The sequence below is a fragment of the Ornithorhynchus anatinus genome, chromosome 14, assembly GCF_004115215.2.
Source record: "Ornithorhynchus anatinus isolate Pmale09 chromosome 14, mOrnAna1.pri.v4, whole genome shotgun sequence".
NCBI classification, from domain to species: Eukaryota; Metazoa; Chordata; class Mammalia; order Monotremata; family Ornithorhynchidae; genus Ornithorhynchus; species Ornithorhynchus anatinus.
In genome coordinates, this window is record NC_041741.1 from 29,450,900 (window position 1) to 29,465,685 (window position 14,786).

The 14,786-nt window shown below is 38.7% G+C and overlaps 1 protein-coding gene across 7 annotated transcripts in view; it reads left to right on the forward strand.

The window, feature by feature from the left end:
* Window positions 1-14,786, forward strand: part of LRRIQ1 (leucine rich repeats and IQ motif containing 1) — a 165,697-nt gene that overhangs the window by 98,794 nt on the left and 52,117 nt on the right. Inside the window, exon 24 of one of the 7 annotated variants that reach the window (XR_003764483.2) lies at window positions 14,198-14,349. The exons of the other annotated variants lie outside the window; for them this stretch is intronic. The gene's annotated coding sequence lies outside the window, so the exon portion shown is untranslated. The remainder of the gene's footprint in view (window positions 1-14,197; window positions 14,350-14,786) is intronic. 7 annotated transcript variants of the gene reach the window in all.

Below are 14,786 nucleotides of genomic sequence, written 5' to 3' on the forward strand. Positions count from 1 at the left end.
GTTTAGCTTCAACCTGTGAAGTGAGAACAAATCCACTAATGATCTCCAGAATCCCATATCCTTTTTTTTTCAATGGTATTTGTTAAGCACTTACTATGTGCCAGGCACTTTACTAAGAGCTGGGGTAGATACAGGCTAATCAGGTTGGACACAGTCCCTTTCTCACATGGGACTCACAGTTTTAATCCCAATTTGCAGATGAGGTAATTGAGGCACAGAGGAAATGAAGTAACTTGCCCAAGATCAAGCAGACAAGTGGTGGAGCTGGGATTAGAACCCTGGTCCTTCTGACTCTTGGGATCCGTGCTCTGTCCACTAAGCTATGCTGCTTCTCTGTTTTGGTCTTCTTGAACGTCAGCTTCCTCTGCACATCCCCCATGGTCTAGGGGGTGATGATGAGGACCTCTTTGAAGGGCCAGTGGAGGTCCCTTGAATTGATTTGCCTTCATTATATGGTCTTGAATAGTTCCATCAATAGCATCCAGGTAATTTGCTGCCATCCTCTCATGACTGGGTAGATCTAACTCCCCAAGAGACACAGGAAGCTTCTGAAGAGGGAGGTGGGACATTTGCTTCTGACCTGCTCCCTGTGGTCTCAGCAGTAGAGTGGGAATAATATTGTGGAAACATGAAGGCATCTCATTACTTTCCATTGCCTACCAGCATACTCCTGGATCTGCTATTAAAGAATATTGGCAACTTAATGTCCCGGAATCACAGTGTGACTTTGCCAGATGGGATCTTTACTGTGAGTCAGAAGCAGAAAAGAGCAGGGAACAGCCCCAAGACCTCCTACACAGTTTGCATAGGCCAAAAGAAAGCATTTGATATGATCAGCAGATCTCTGCTCTGGAAATTGCTTAGCAAATTTGGCCACCCTGAATAGTTTATCCAGCTCTAAGACTACTCCAGGAGTCCATGACTGGCTGAGTCTGTCTGGTCCATTCTCCATCTCCAGTGGAATAAAGCAGGAATGTTTAGTGGACTTGGTCCCGGTCAATTTATTCTAAATATCCAGGTTGGAAGATGTCTCCCCCTCTGGATTGTGAGCTCGTTGTGGGCAGGGAACCTATCTACCGACTCTGTTATATTGTACTCTCCCAAGTGCTTAGTACAATGTTCTGCAAAAGGTAAGTGCTCAATAAATACGATTGATTGATTAATGCAACAAGAGACCCGATGCAGGTGTCAGAATATATTTCTGAACCTCTGGGAAACTCTTCCAAGTCAACAGACTTTGAACACCATGCAAAGTCTGAAAAAAACAGCCCATCCATGAATTGTTGTATGTAGTTGGCTATGCTTAGAGGTCCACAACCAAGATCCCATGAACAGGAATGTAAGCCACTTCACTGAGCCAACCAATCCTTATAGGCTTTGATAAGTCAAATGAAAATCAAAGTGATGTCTCAGCTTGCACCCAGGAAGGTACACACACACCGAAAAAAATTTAAAAATCAATCACACCACGGAGCTATAAATTGTCACAGAATTGTTTTACCTAGGCAGCATACTTACCAGTGATGAAGTGATCAATCAATCAATTGTATTTATTGAATGCTTACTGTGGGCAGAGCACTGTACTAAGCACTTGGGAGAATATAGTACAGAGCCTGGCCTATGGTAAGTGCTTAGCAAATACCATAATATTTCAAGAGAGTCTGTAGTCACATTCAGTGATAGACGAAGAAGTGGTAAACCAAATCAAGAAGGCCAGCATGCCAATGGACAGTGGCAGGTGGCCTTAGTCTGGACACCAAACTAAAAGTCTACATATCAGTAGAGCTGTCAAACCTTGTCTTACCTTGTCTTTTGGCCTTGACACTTAAACTCCATATTAGTGCCACATTTGTCCACTTAATTCCATCAGCATCATTTTGGGGTTATGCTCTACTCCAGATGTCAAGATCACAAACAACGGCATTTGAGAATGAACTCAATCCCTTAACTTTGATTCTTTGCTCGCCTCAGCACATGTGGCACACTCAAGGAGAGTGGATCATGGCAGGATACCCAAACAGCTGCTGAATAGTGAGTTGAAGTTTGGAATCCTAAACCCAGGAAGACAGAGGAAATAGTTTAAGGATTCAGTAAAACCAACCTCAGACAATACTGCATCCCAACTCGTTGTGGGCAGGGAACATCTCTACCAACTTTGTAATATTGTACTCTTCCAAACTCTTAGTATAGTGCTCTAAATGATCAGTAAATACAATTGATTGATTGACTAGGAGTCACTTGTCAAGGGCAGACCATCTCGACAGACTGCAGTCAAGCAAAGAGCAGCTTTTTTTTTGGGAAAGAAGCTTCATAAGGATGAAAAGAAAGGAAGCAAAATTGCAAAAAATATAAATAAATAATTGCAGCATCAAATGTTGGAAAACATAAGCTACACAACAAGGTGCCTTTTGGTGAATGCAAAATGTGACCATAACCATAGATCAAGACATTTGCTCATAGGTGAATTTCACTGTCAAGCTTGGCTTCTCTTGTTATAAAGGACAACTATATGAAGCCAAAAGTTATAAAAATGTTTGATTTGTACCCAGTGGTAACAAAATGCAGTTTTAAGTCTCTTTTAGAAAATAAGCTACTCAGCAACAGTAAATATAGGAAATAGATGTTTTAAACAATATCCTGGTTTAGCCAACCCTTATTTGATACCAGTTTTTGCTTATCTTCAAATTTAGCAACCTCCACTTGTTTTTATCTCTTTTGAGGAGGCCCTTCACATGTTTCTGTTGTGCTAAAGCCAGGGACTGGTCCTCAGTCTGTAGCAAGGAGGCAGGAGGGAAAAACTGTCTCCTCCTATATCTGCTCATTTAAACTTTTTCTCTGACCTTCCCTTTGTTCCTCATTCTTCCCTGGAATTGCACGGGCCCCAACTGATGTCATCACTAGATGTCTTCAATCCATCAATCAGTTAATCATGTTTATCGAAAGCTTACTATGTGCAGGGCACTGTATTAAGCACTTGGGAGAGTACAACACACTTTCATTCATTCATTCATTCATTCATTCAATAGTATTTATTGAGCGCTTACTATGTGCAGAGCACTGTACTAAGCGCTTGGGATGAACAAGTCGGCAACAGATAGAGACAGTCCCTGCCGTTTGACAGGCTTACAGTCTAATCGGGAGAGACGGACAGACAAGAACAATGGCAATAAATAGAGTCAAGGGGAAGAACATCTCGTAAAAATAATGGTGACTAAATAGAATCAAGGCGATGTACAATTCATTAACAAAATAAATAGGGTAACAAAAATACCCAACACACCAATACATACCAATATAACAGACACATTTCCTGAGGTGAGGGGCTCTCCAAGAACATGAAAAAGGATTTCCTCTCCTGTCCCTTCAAAACCAGCCTCATGCGATCCCAGATTCACACAATGAAGCATAGTCTCAGAATTTCCTTCATGGCAAGTGATTACTGGGAAAAAAAAAAAAAAAACAAAACTGTGACCAATAGACTAACTTGCTGTGCTGAAATCAAAAGGAGGAGTGATCTTTTTGAAGCAGATGTTACAAGAGATCTGTTAGTTCAGTAGGCTTCAAGCTCATTGAGTGCTGGGCTCACATCTGCCAACTATATTGCGTTCTACTCTCCCAAGAGCTTAGTCCAGTGCTCTGCACAAAGTCACCACTCAATAAATATCACCAATTGATTGATTCCGCAGCAGAGTCAAAGCAGTGCTAGGCAAACACCTCTGTATTACAGAGCAAAGTATTCATAGGTCATTAATGTAGTGAATTCTGTCATTCCCATATTAATCTTTCCAGCTACTTTCCCACATTTTCACCATCAAAGATTGGTGGCATCTTCAGACACAGAGGACAGCTAAACTAACTTTGGTTAATATCTGGATGCTCTAAAGTGCTTAGGGATGCAGTCAACATTTCACTTTGAAACAAAATGAACCTTAATAATAACTATGATATTCTTTAAGTGCTAACTCTGTGCCAGTCACTGTACTAAGCTGGAGTGCACACCAGCAAATTGGATTGGACACACATGGGACTCACAGTCCCAATCCCCATTTTACAAATGAGGTAACTGAAGTGATTCGCCCAAGGCCATGCAGTAGACAAGTGGCAGAGTCAGGATTAGAACCCATGAACCTTTGACTCTCAGGCCTGTGCTCTATCCACTAGGCCATGCTGCTGCTTTGTTTCTCTTACATATTAATAATAATAATAATAATGTATTTGTTAAGCGCTTACCATGTGCCGAGCACTGTTCTAAGCGCTGGGGTAGACACAGGGGAATCAGGTTGTCCCACGTGGGGCTCACAGTCTTAATCCCCATTTTACAGATGAGGTAACTGAGACATAGAGAAGTTAAGTGACTTGCCCACAGTCACACAGCTGACAAGTGGCAGAGCTGGGATTCGAACTCATGACCTCTGACTCCAGAGCCCGTGCTCTTTCCACTGAGCCACGCTGCTTCTCATATTAGAGTTGATATTCTGAGCTTAACTAGAAAGGATATCAATCAATCAGTCATATTTATTGAGTGCATACTGTGTACCGAGAGCTGCACTAAGCCCTTAGAAGAATAGATGACAGCAGAGTTGGCAGAGATGTTCCCTGCTCACAACAAGCTTAGCATCTAGAATAATTTATAGTCACAAATCTAAGATCAAGGAGAGGCTTTCTATGTTGTTTTGTTATCAGAAGTATGATTTATGGATGATGAGTTGTGTGCTCTCACCCAGACTTTCAAAAAGCAAGAATTCCCAGATAGCTATCCTTTTCAGATGAGCTTAGTGTAGAATAATTTACCGTCAAAAAGCTCAGCTCAAGAAGAGGTCTTTTATGTTGTTCTGTGATCTGTGATGTTATTTATGGATGATGAGCTATGTGGTTGCACACATAGGGTACTATTTTCAAAAAACAAGTTTTCCCAGATAGTTTTCAGAATTTGCATTGTTTTGATAACCTGAGTTTCAATAAGATAAACCTTATCACAATAGAAAATTAGACAATAGTGTTTCATCAAATTGTAAGAAGGAAAGAGATACTTAGGGTGCTGGTAAATATTACGTAGTTACTGAGCAATAATTACTATAAGCAGTAGCTGTTATATTCATATTTGAATATGGTGCAAAACAATTAAAAAGGTGAAGATAATTAGTAGTAATTCTGATTGGTACTTGATGTATATTGTTGTCTCAAAACCTTATTCGATTGAAATTCCAGTTGTTATCTAGAACATACTAGACTTTTATTCCCTCGATCCTAGGCCCACACTCTACCCTGATCTTATGTCTGTCTCATCTAACCTTCTATCCTACCCCTTGCATATGAGACCCAGACAGCCCTTTGCATGTAGTAAGTGCTCAATAAATGATTGAATGAATTAATGAATGTCATTTTTTCCTTTATTTAGTGGAAGTTTTTGATCACCTTCTACTTGTGTGCAGAGCAAACATGGAAAAAATACAAGGATTAATCAATCAATCTTATTTATAGAGGACCTACTGTGTGCAGAGCACTGTACTAAGCCTTTGAGAGGGTACAGTGTAATAGAGTTTGTCGACACATCCCTTGCCCACAAGGAATTTATAATCTGATGATAAACTGCCCCTACCCCACAGAGTACTTACAAATCTAACAACAGGAGGAAGAAATTGGGTGGAGGAAAGATTGAAATGATAAAAATAGTACATCATAGGAAACATGAAAACAAGATCTACTGTAGAACTAGGGCTAAAGGGGAAGTTTTTTTGATTTTTTTCACCCCTCTGGCAGGCCTTTTCAGTGTCCAACAGTCACAACCATACAATTTTCCCGAACTGTGTAAATATTTTCAAGTCCTGCTTCTCCCTGCCCTGCTCTGGAGTGACAGGATGGGACTCTCCCAGGTAGATTTGGGGTGACATCTCTCCTCAGCAATGTCTCCGGTGGAGGAGAAATTGCAATGGCTTGTATTTCCATTTCCCCTTCTTTTCTGCCTCTCAATCACCACCACCACCTCTGCTTCCTCTCCCTAAAAGCCTGATCTATATTGACCCCAGTTCAGTTGGAGCTGCAGGGCACTAGTTATTACCTTCTTTCAAAGCCCAAAAGCTCCAACTGAGAGGATTGGGAAACCTGCACTTTCTTCCCTTTCTGTGCTCAGGAGAGGATTCAGTCTTCCAAGATCACTCCAAGGCAGTGACTCCAAATTGGGCCCCAGTTAGCCCAGCGTAGACTCTGTCATTCCAACACCTCCTTCCTGCTACCCTCTGAGCCAGTACCATCACCCTTCCCCAAATGGTCACTGCCTATGCCCAATCAATCAGTCAAAAATATCTACTGACCTCCAACAGTATACAAAGCACTGAACTAAATCCTTAGAAGAATCAATAAAATTAGAGGGCCTGATTCTTGCCCTCAGTAGGCTTATAGTCCAGTGGGGGAGACCATCTCTGAAAAATTGCAGATCAGAGGAACTACGCTATACGCTACAGTTGGAGTGATGAGTGCCCAAGTGCTCAGATGATGCGGACATGCTGAAATGGCAGTTGGAGGATATTACAGGTGTGAGAAATGAGAGATTAAGGAAGGCAGCCCTCCTGGGAGAAGTGGGATTTCAGCACGGGTTTGAAAATGGGGAAGTAGTGTTCTGCAGAAGAAGGAATCTGGGGCAGTAGGGATGGTATGAAGAAGAGGTTGGGGGTGGTAAAGACTCACTGGAAGAAGGGAGATCAGAAGACTGGTACAGTAATCAGGTTGGACTAACCAAATAATTGGGTATGATAGGCCAGGGAGATAGTTATGGAAATAAAGGAAATAATCCAAACATTTATCTTATCCCACCTTGATTACTGCATCAGTCTCCTTTCTGACCTCCTTGCCTCCTTTCTCTTTCCCCTCCAGTCTAGACTTCACTTGGCTGCCCAGACCATTTTTCCATTTTTCTAGAAAGACATAAGTCCATGTTTCCCTACTCCTCAAGAAACTCCAGTGGTTGCCCATTCACTTCCTTATCAAATAGAAACTCCTTACCATTAGCTTTAAGGCACCAAATCACTTTGCCCTTTCTTACCTTACCTCCCTGATTTCCTACTACAACCTAGCCTGAACATTTCACCCTAATAGCACTCTAATAGTAATAATAATGGTAGTTGTTAAGTGCTTACTAAGTGCCAAGCACTGTTCTAAGTGCTGGGGTAGATACAAAGTAATCAAGTCGTCCCGCGTAGGGCTCACTGTCTTAATTCCCATTTTACAGATGAGGTAACTGAAGCACAGAGAAGTTAAGTCACTGGCCCAAAGTCACACAGCTGATGAGTGGCTATTTCCATTAAGCCACACTGCTTCTCGCTACTCACTATCTACTCACTATACCTCGATCTCTTCTATCTTACCACTGACCTCTAGCACACATCCTTCCTCTTCCTCTCCAACAATCACTCTGCTCACCTTCAAAGCCTATTAAAAGCTGATCTCCTCTAAGAGGCCTTCCTTCTTCAACTAAGTCCTTATTTCTTCTCCCACTCCCTTCTGCGTTAGATTTTCACCCTTGATTCACCCTTTCCTCATCCCCACAGCACTTATGTACACATCCATAATCTATTTATTTATATTAGTCTTTCTGCTCCTCTGAACTGAAAGTTCATTGTAGACAGAGAATATATCTATCAACCCTGATTTGTGGAACATTCCCAAGTGCTTAGTACAGTGCTTTGCTCACAGTAAGCACTCAATAAATACAATTGATTGATTGCTTCATAAGGAGTACAAACATTTATCATCCCTTAAAAGCTTCCACTCATGTCCTTACCTTATCAGCTTCTGCCTAAATCTGCACCTGTTGATCACTCACCAGTGAATATGAAGTTGCTGTCATTTTGTACGAGACAAATATTTCAAAAAAAACACTGGTGTTCCGATTTATTCTTGTTGCTTTGGATAATATATAGCAATCTGGTTACAAAGTTTCTAATCAAGCATTGGGGATATTAGTATCAATTACCTTTAGTATACCCTATCATTTCCTACTTAGATGTAAGGAGCCATAAATTATGATCTTGAGAATCGATCAGTGCTCTTTATTGAATGTTTATTGGGTGCAAAGCACTCTATTGAGCACTTGGAAGACTACAGTAGAGAAAATAGATAAAACGCTGCCTGCAAAGAGCTTTCAGTCTAATAATAATGCAGGTATTCATTAAGCACTTACCATGTGCCAAACACTGTTCTAAGATACAAGAACAAGGTGACCACCTTGTAGATACAAGGTGACAACGTGATTACCTTGTATCACCTAATCCCTAATTAGATGTTCTAATCCCAGTTCCAATATTTGCCTGATGTCTGACTTTGGACATTTCAATCATGTGATGCAAGGTGACAACCTGATTACCTTGTATCTCCCCCAACACTTAGAACAAGGCTTGGCACATAGTAAGTGCTTAACAAATGCCATCATTATTATTATTATTATTATTAAGGTAATCAGACTGGGCTCACAGACTTAATCCCCATTTTAATAATAATAATAATAATAATAATGTTGGTATTTAAGCGCTTACTATCTGCCGAGCACTGTTCTAAGCTCTGGGGTAGATACAGGGTAAGCAAGTTGCCTGCGTGAGGCTCACAGTCTTAATCCCCTTTTATAGACGAGGTAACTGAGGCATCGAGAAGTTAAGTGACTTGCCCAAAGTCACACAGCTGACAAGTGGTGGAGCCAGAATTAGAACCCATGACCTCTGACTCCCAAGCCTGTGCTCTTTCCACTGAGTCACGCTGCAGATAGGTAACTGAGGCACAGAGAAATTAAGTGACTTGCCCAAAGTCACACAGCTGGTAAGTGGTGGAGTTAATATTAGACCCACGACCTCTGACTCCCAAGCCCATGTTCTTTCTACTAAGTTCCGCTGCTTGCCTCTCTAGGTATATCTCTCATCAGAATTGAAAAAGGAAGCAATGTCTTGCAACTTTACCATTTCTAGGAACAATGTCTAGCACAAATTTTTCAATCCATTCAATCAAAAATTCCTCAAAGACAGAGACTTGGTTTCCTAATTCCACTGCATATTTCTTTATTGCCTAGACCAGTATTCTTCACACAGTAGGCATGCAAAGAATGATAATGATGATATTTTACATGGAGATTTTTGAATGATTAGATTAAGATGGAGCATATTGCTTTTCCTCAAGGTTGCTATATCTGGTGGGGTTTTTTTGTAAATATTTGAGTCATTATGGAAGCAGCATGGTCTAGTGGAAAGAGTCCATGTCTGAGAGTCAGAACACTTGGGTTGTAATCCTGGCTCTGCCACTGCTCTGCTGTGTGACCTTGGGCAAATTATTTACCTTCTCTTTGCCTCAGTTTCCTCGGCTAGATATGGCGATTTAATGCCTATTCTCCCTCCTACTTAGACTGTGAGCCCCATTTGGGGCAGGGATTGTTGCCAACTTCATTAATTTATATCTATCCCCCTGCACTTAGAACAGTGCTAGACACAAGAACTTTAAGCACTTTGATAATATAATATCCTTATGGAAGAATCAGATGTAGATGAATTAGATGAGAATCAATCAATTAACCCATAACATTTATTGAGGTTTGCTGTAGGTGGGGTACTATGTTAAGCATATGGATGAGGACAACATATAGTCCTGCCCTCAAGGAACTTTCGACGTGATTATGTTAGTTGTGAAGTTACTAATTAATTAATTTGGAAACACTCTGAGAATCAGCATGGTCTAGTGGAAAGAGTACAGGACTGGTAGTTAGGAGATCAAGGTTGTAATCCCAGCTCCAATATATGCCTGACTTTGGACATGTCAATCAGTGGTATCAATGAATCAATCAGTAGTACTCATTCACTAATAACTCCTTGCAGAACACTGTAATAAGCCTTTGGGAGAGTACAATAGAGTTAGTAGACATGGTCCCTGCCCCCCAAGGAACTTACAATCTTCTCAGAGAAATGGACACTAAAATAAATTACGGGTAGAGTGAAGCAACCAAGTCACCTACTTCTCCGTGTTTCTTGGTTTTCTTATCTGTAAAATTGGAATTAAATACTTTGTGACACCTACGAGGTCTATGTCTGATCTGATTGTATTGTATTGTCCAGGCTTTGGAACATACAACTCACTTAATATCACTATTTTTAATAAAATGATATAATATAAATGATTTCATATTTTATTTGCCCCCATTCTTCACAGAATTCTTTTCTTCCCGAGGCTTAGTATTTTTCAGGTTTCACTGAGTGATACTGAGCTTTAGGTTCCAGGTTTACTAGAACAAATTTGATCTGCAAACAGATTCAGCTTTCTACTGAAAATGGTGTTAGTCATTGAGTCACATTATCTATATTTTTCCAGAATGCATGTTCTTCCCTATTTCCTTTCCATCCATCATTAATATTCTTATAGTCTACTATTCCCCTACCTCTAGTCTATTTTAATGTCTGTCTCCCTCGCATGCTGTATGGTCTTTGTGGACAAGGATCTTGTCGACCAACTGTGTTGTATTGTACTTTCCCAAGTGCTTAGTGCTCTACACAGTAAGTGCTCAATAAATAGTGTTGATTAATTAACCCTTGAATTCTGGCAGCCTGGAAGAGCATGAGTTAAAAAAGGCACTGTTTACTATTCATTCATTCAATAGCATTTATCGAGCACTTACTATGTGCAGAGCACTGTATTAAGTGCTTGGAATGTACAATTCGGCAACAGATAGAAACAGTCCCTGCCCAATGACAGGCTTACAGTCTCAATTTCATATAGTAGTAAACTTAATTGCCAAAATCAAATATTTCTATTATTTTCCTTATTGAAAAAATTATTTTGTAAAAAATATGTTTTTATTATTTCTTTAACCAGGTTAAAATAAAAAATCTGAATTATTTCTATATTGAATATGCAAAGTGTAAATAATTAAGGCTTAAAATAAAATGCTAAAATTACTTGTATTGATAAATTATAAACTCAGCCCTGCCATCAGATATAAGTTTGGCTAAATGGTAGGGAATTAGGTACCATTTTTCCAACAATGCAAGCCAGTTTGACTTCAGGACACAGTAGGATCCGAATAAAGGGATTGCATCCATATGCATGTGTTGCGGGTTTTGCAAAAGCACAAGTCCTTGATATACATTAAATAGCTTGGAATAGCCTTAAAATGTAATAGTTCAAAAAAGCTTTCTGCTATTTTATTCTCCTGTTTTCACAACTTTGGTAAGTGGTGTGCCCTATTTATAAAAACCACAATATCAGATGCTCATTATAAAATTTAAAAAAATGAATGTGATGCATCTTAGCTATATTTTCAAAAAAATAAAAAAATTGACAACACTTATAGTACTTGATATTCCAACATATTGTATCTTCACAAGACAAAAGTCCAAAGCTAGAGATACCTCTCAGATATTCAAAATGGCCATTTGTACATGGAAATTAGGTATTTAAGGTCTTAACTAAATACAGCATGGTGTGTATTGTTTTTCCTATGTATATGCTTCTTCATATGGTATTTACTTCTTGGAACTATTTTCTGAGTCCGACCATCATTGTATAAGCAATTGAAAGTTTCTTCTGCAAAGTATCTTTTCTTTTCATGGTAAGTTATTTACATTTAAAACTGGTCTTTACTATCTTGAAATGTGTTTAATATTTAAGTTAACTTGTAATTTTCTTCCTTCTTTCTAGTGGGTATGTCTTTCAGGGCTTGCATCTTTTGATAATGATGGTTTAGAATATAGTGTTTCATTTTTGCTAATGTATGATCAGAGGCACCCGAATCCATAAGGTTCAGAAATATTTTAAAATCGTTAGAGTTATTTAGTTTTTGCACTTCTTTCACTGAAATTATGTTTGCTATGAAGACATATTTTATCTTGCCCAAGTAAAGCTCACAGTAATATGAGATTGATCCCATAAACCTTTGATTATAGCTGGGATGCCTTCACTGACATATTTTCAAAGGATAGAGAGCCATCAAATTCTATTGAAGAGTATAATGGATGATGCCCATTGAATAGATAAAATCGTAATTTTTACTGCAATAGGTTGAAATTTCAGTGATGTTCCTGAATTGTTTCTAAAAGTCAATTTTAAACACTTATTTAGTTAGGGCACACATGGAAAACTTTGGAAATCACTCTGTGCCATCTGTTTCCACCCGCTAAAAGAAGAAAATATCAAGGGTATAGTGATTTTAAAGGGCAAAGAGGATTGATGGAGCAGAGGGAAAAATTGTCCTCTTTTAACATGTTGCTCTTTATTTCTTGAGTAAAAACGAATATGTCAAGTTTCAGGTTTAGTTGAAACCTCCTGCAAACCCAGCTTGTGGAAATAGCGATTGATGTTTCCAACAGTGCATTTGTGAATATACCACCACAATGCATTTTCAAAGAGTGTAGATCTGTATCTTGAAATGTGATGAAATGTATTAAAATGAAACTTTGGCACAGAAGAAAGTGTCTCTCTTAAAATCAGAGTTTTGCTGCTTAGTGTGAGCTCCCACCACCGAGCTCTGGACATTGAAATATTTTCTAATTTTAAGAAATTAATGGCTCTCTACCAGCCCTTAACATGTAAAATGAGTAGGTTACTTATGTCCAGTACATCCAAAAAAAAGAGCCAGGATAAAATAAACATAAGGAGTTGGATATCTTGGAAAAAATCTGTCATGGGTTTGGGTTAATCATCTCCAGAAGAAATTCAACTTGATGCCTGAAATGTAAGACTTCTTGGAGAAAGCCGTAAAGCCCGAGGCAGTGTTGATCTGAAGGAGTGCTCTCCATGGGTCAGAGCCGCTCTGCTGGCAGAGTGCAAACCCAGTTCACAACAGCGGCACTCTGAAAAGTTGTAAAAGACTGCAGGGGCCTTGCAATGCACGCAGTGGAGCTTCAGTTACATCCCTATAATGGCCCAGTTTCTCCTTATAAAATAAAGCTTAAAAATAAAATCTGTGCCTAATTTTCCAGCCTCCCGTCTATCAGTGATAATATTGCCTCCTTCAACAGTGGGAGAATAAAACATTTCTGAAGTTTTAGTACAAAGTAAGAAAAAGTAAATAAATACGGAACACCTTTATGTGGCCCGATATTCGTAATACGGTACACTTGAGCTCCTGAACATTGGGAAAGTGAATTGTTTAGGCGGTAGCCTTAATTTTTTTCGGTGGAGAAGTTTTCTTTGAGGCTGTGACTTTTCAATTTGCCCAAATTTCCTGGTGCTATGCAGGTGCCAGGCACTAAGTCTCTGGTTCTAGGAAATTTTGGTAGCATATTGTGATTCTGAAACTCTGTGGACCCTAGAGCTTACAAAATAGAGTATGTGGCTAAAATATTATTTTCCCCCACTACTGAACCCTATTTCTCCTCTTTCATTTTTTGAATAATTAACTTCTGGGACCAGGACAAGCAAAACCTATGAGAGAGTAAAATTAGCTGGGACAGCATATTTGCAAGCTTTGGAAACCACTGCTATTTTCACGTTTGAAAAAGAGAAACTTGGTGAGGGTTTTCCCTGTTTTCATCTGCACCTGACTATCAAGGGACTTATTCTAGCCTTGAACTCAATTAACTCTTCAATTAAAATATTAGCCTGGGTCATTTTTTTTCAGTATTCAGACACAGAGCCAATTGTGGAAGAATTTAATGTAGATGAATGAATATACAGAATTTATTTTCCATTTACTTAGGTGTAATTTGAAGTTGATATTTTTCAGGCATTTGCAATTAATTACAAATGCACAAGTTGACGAGGTATGCTTGAAAACATCACCTTTTAGCAATGCATAAGGCAGTCATTTTGAATGAATAGAGTCTTAAGTACTGAAGCATTTCAAATCCTTTTCCATCTGACCACTGGGTGACCTGATAACTATTTCCTGTCCCTAAGTAAGGTTGTGACCTAGGTCTAAAGTGCAAAATGCAGATAATTTTAGCAACAAGTTAAATCCAAAAGAATTGAAGAATTGAAGGGAGGTTGGTCAGATTCCTTTGTAATTAGAAAGATACATTGTTAAAATCTGTTTTAAAATGGTAAAAAAAAAAGTATTGCCATGAGTTATAACTCCTTAAGTGTATTTCATTTCTTAAAATATCAAATACATTATTTTTGTTTTATCATAAAGTTTCTAATCAGTGAACTGAGCCTATTGGCCTTCAAAAGATTAATGTGCAGCGATCCCCTTTTTTCACAAGGGGTTAAATAGAGCATGCGTTCTTTTCAGACTTCCTAACTACAATAACAGCATTTAGCCAGAAGAAAAAAATAGATGGAGAAATAAAAGTTGGAAAAATAGAATGACAATTGGAAAAAAAAAATACGTATTCAACTTTCATTTCCGTATTTAGCCATACCCAGCTGTAACAAGTTGAAAGGGTAAGATAAATTTCCTATACATTTTATCGATTATGCCAGGAATGCTTTTAATCACTTCTGTGGGCTGCCAGAATGCCTCTAGGGTTTTGGATTAGGGAATAGGAAGATGTATTCAAGGACATTTTGCTGATTTAAAAGTTTAATTGACTAGTTTGTTCTGACAGGTTTTTTTTGCTTTTGGGGATTGTTTTTTGCTTTTTGTGTCTGATATGTAGTACTATGTTGGGAAATATTCATTGTTTTATTGATATCAGACCACTATACTATTTAAGGAAGATGTTTCCTTTTAAAACACTGAATATCAATATTTAACTCTTAGGTGAAGAACACTTTTTTCTTACAGATAAAGCTATAGATTAAATGTTATAATAGGGCTTTTTTGAACGTGAAATATTCTTTCAAATGAAAAAATGAGAAAACATTCTGAAGTCCAAAAT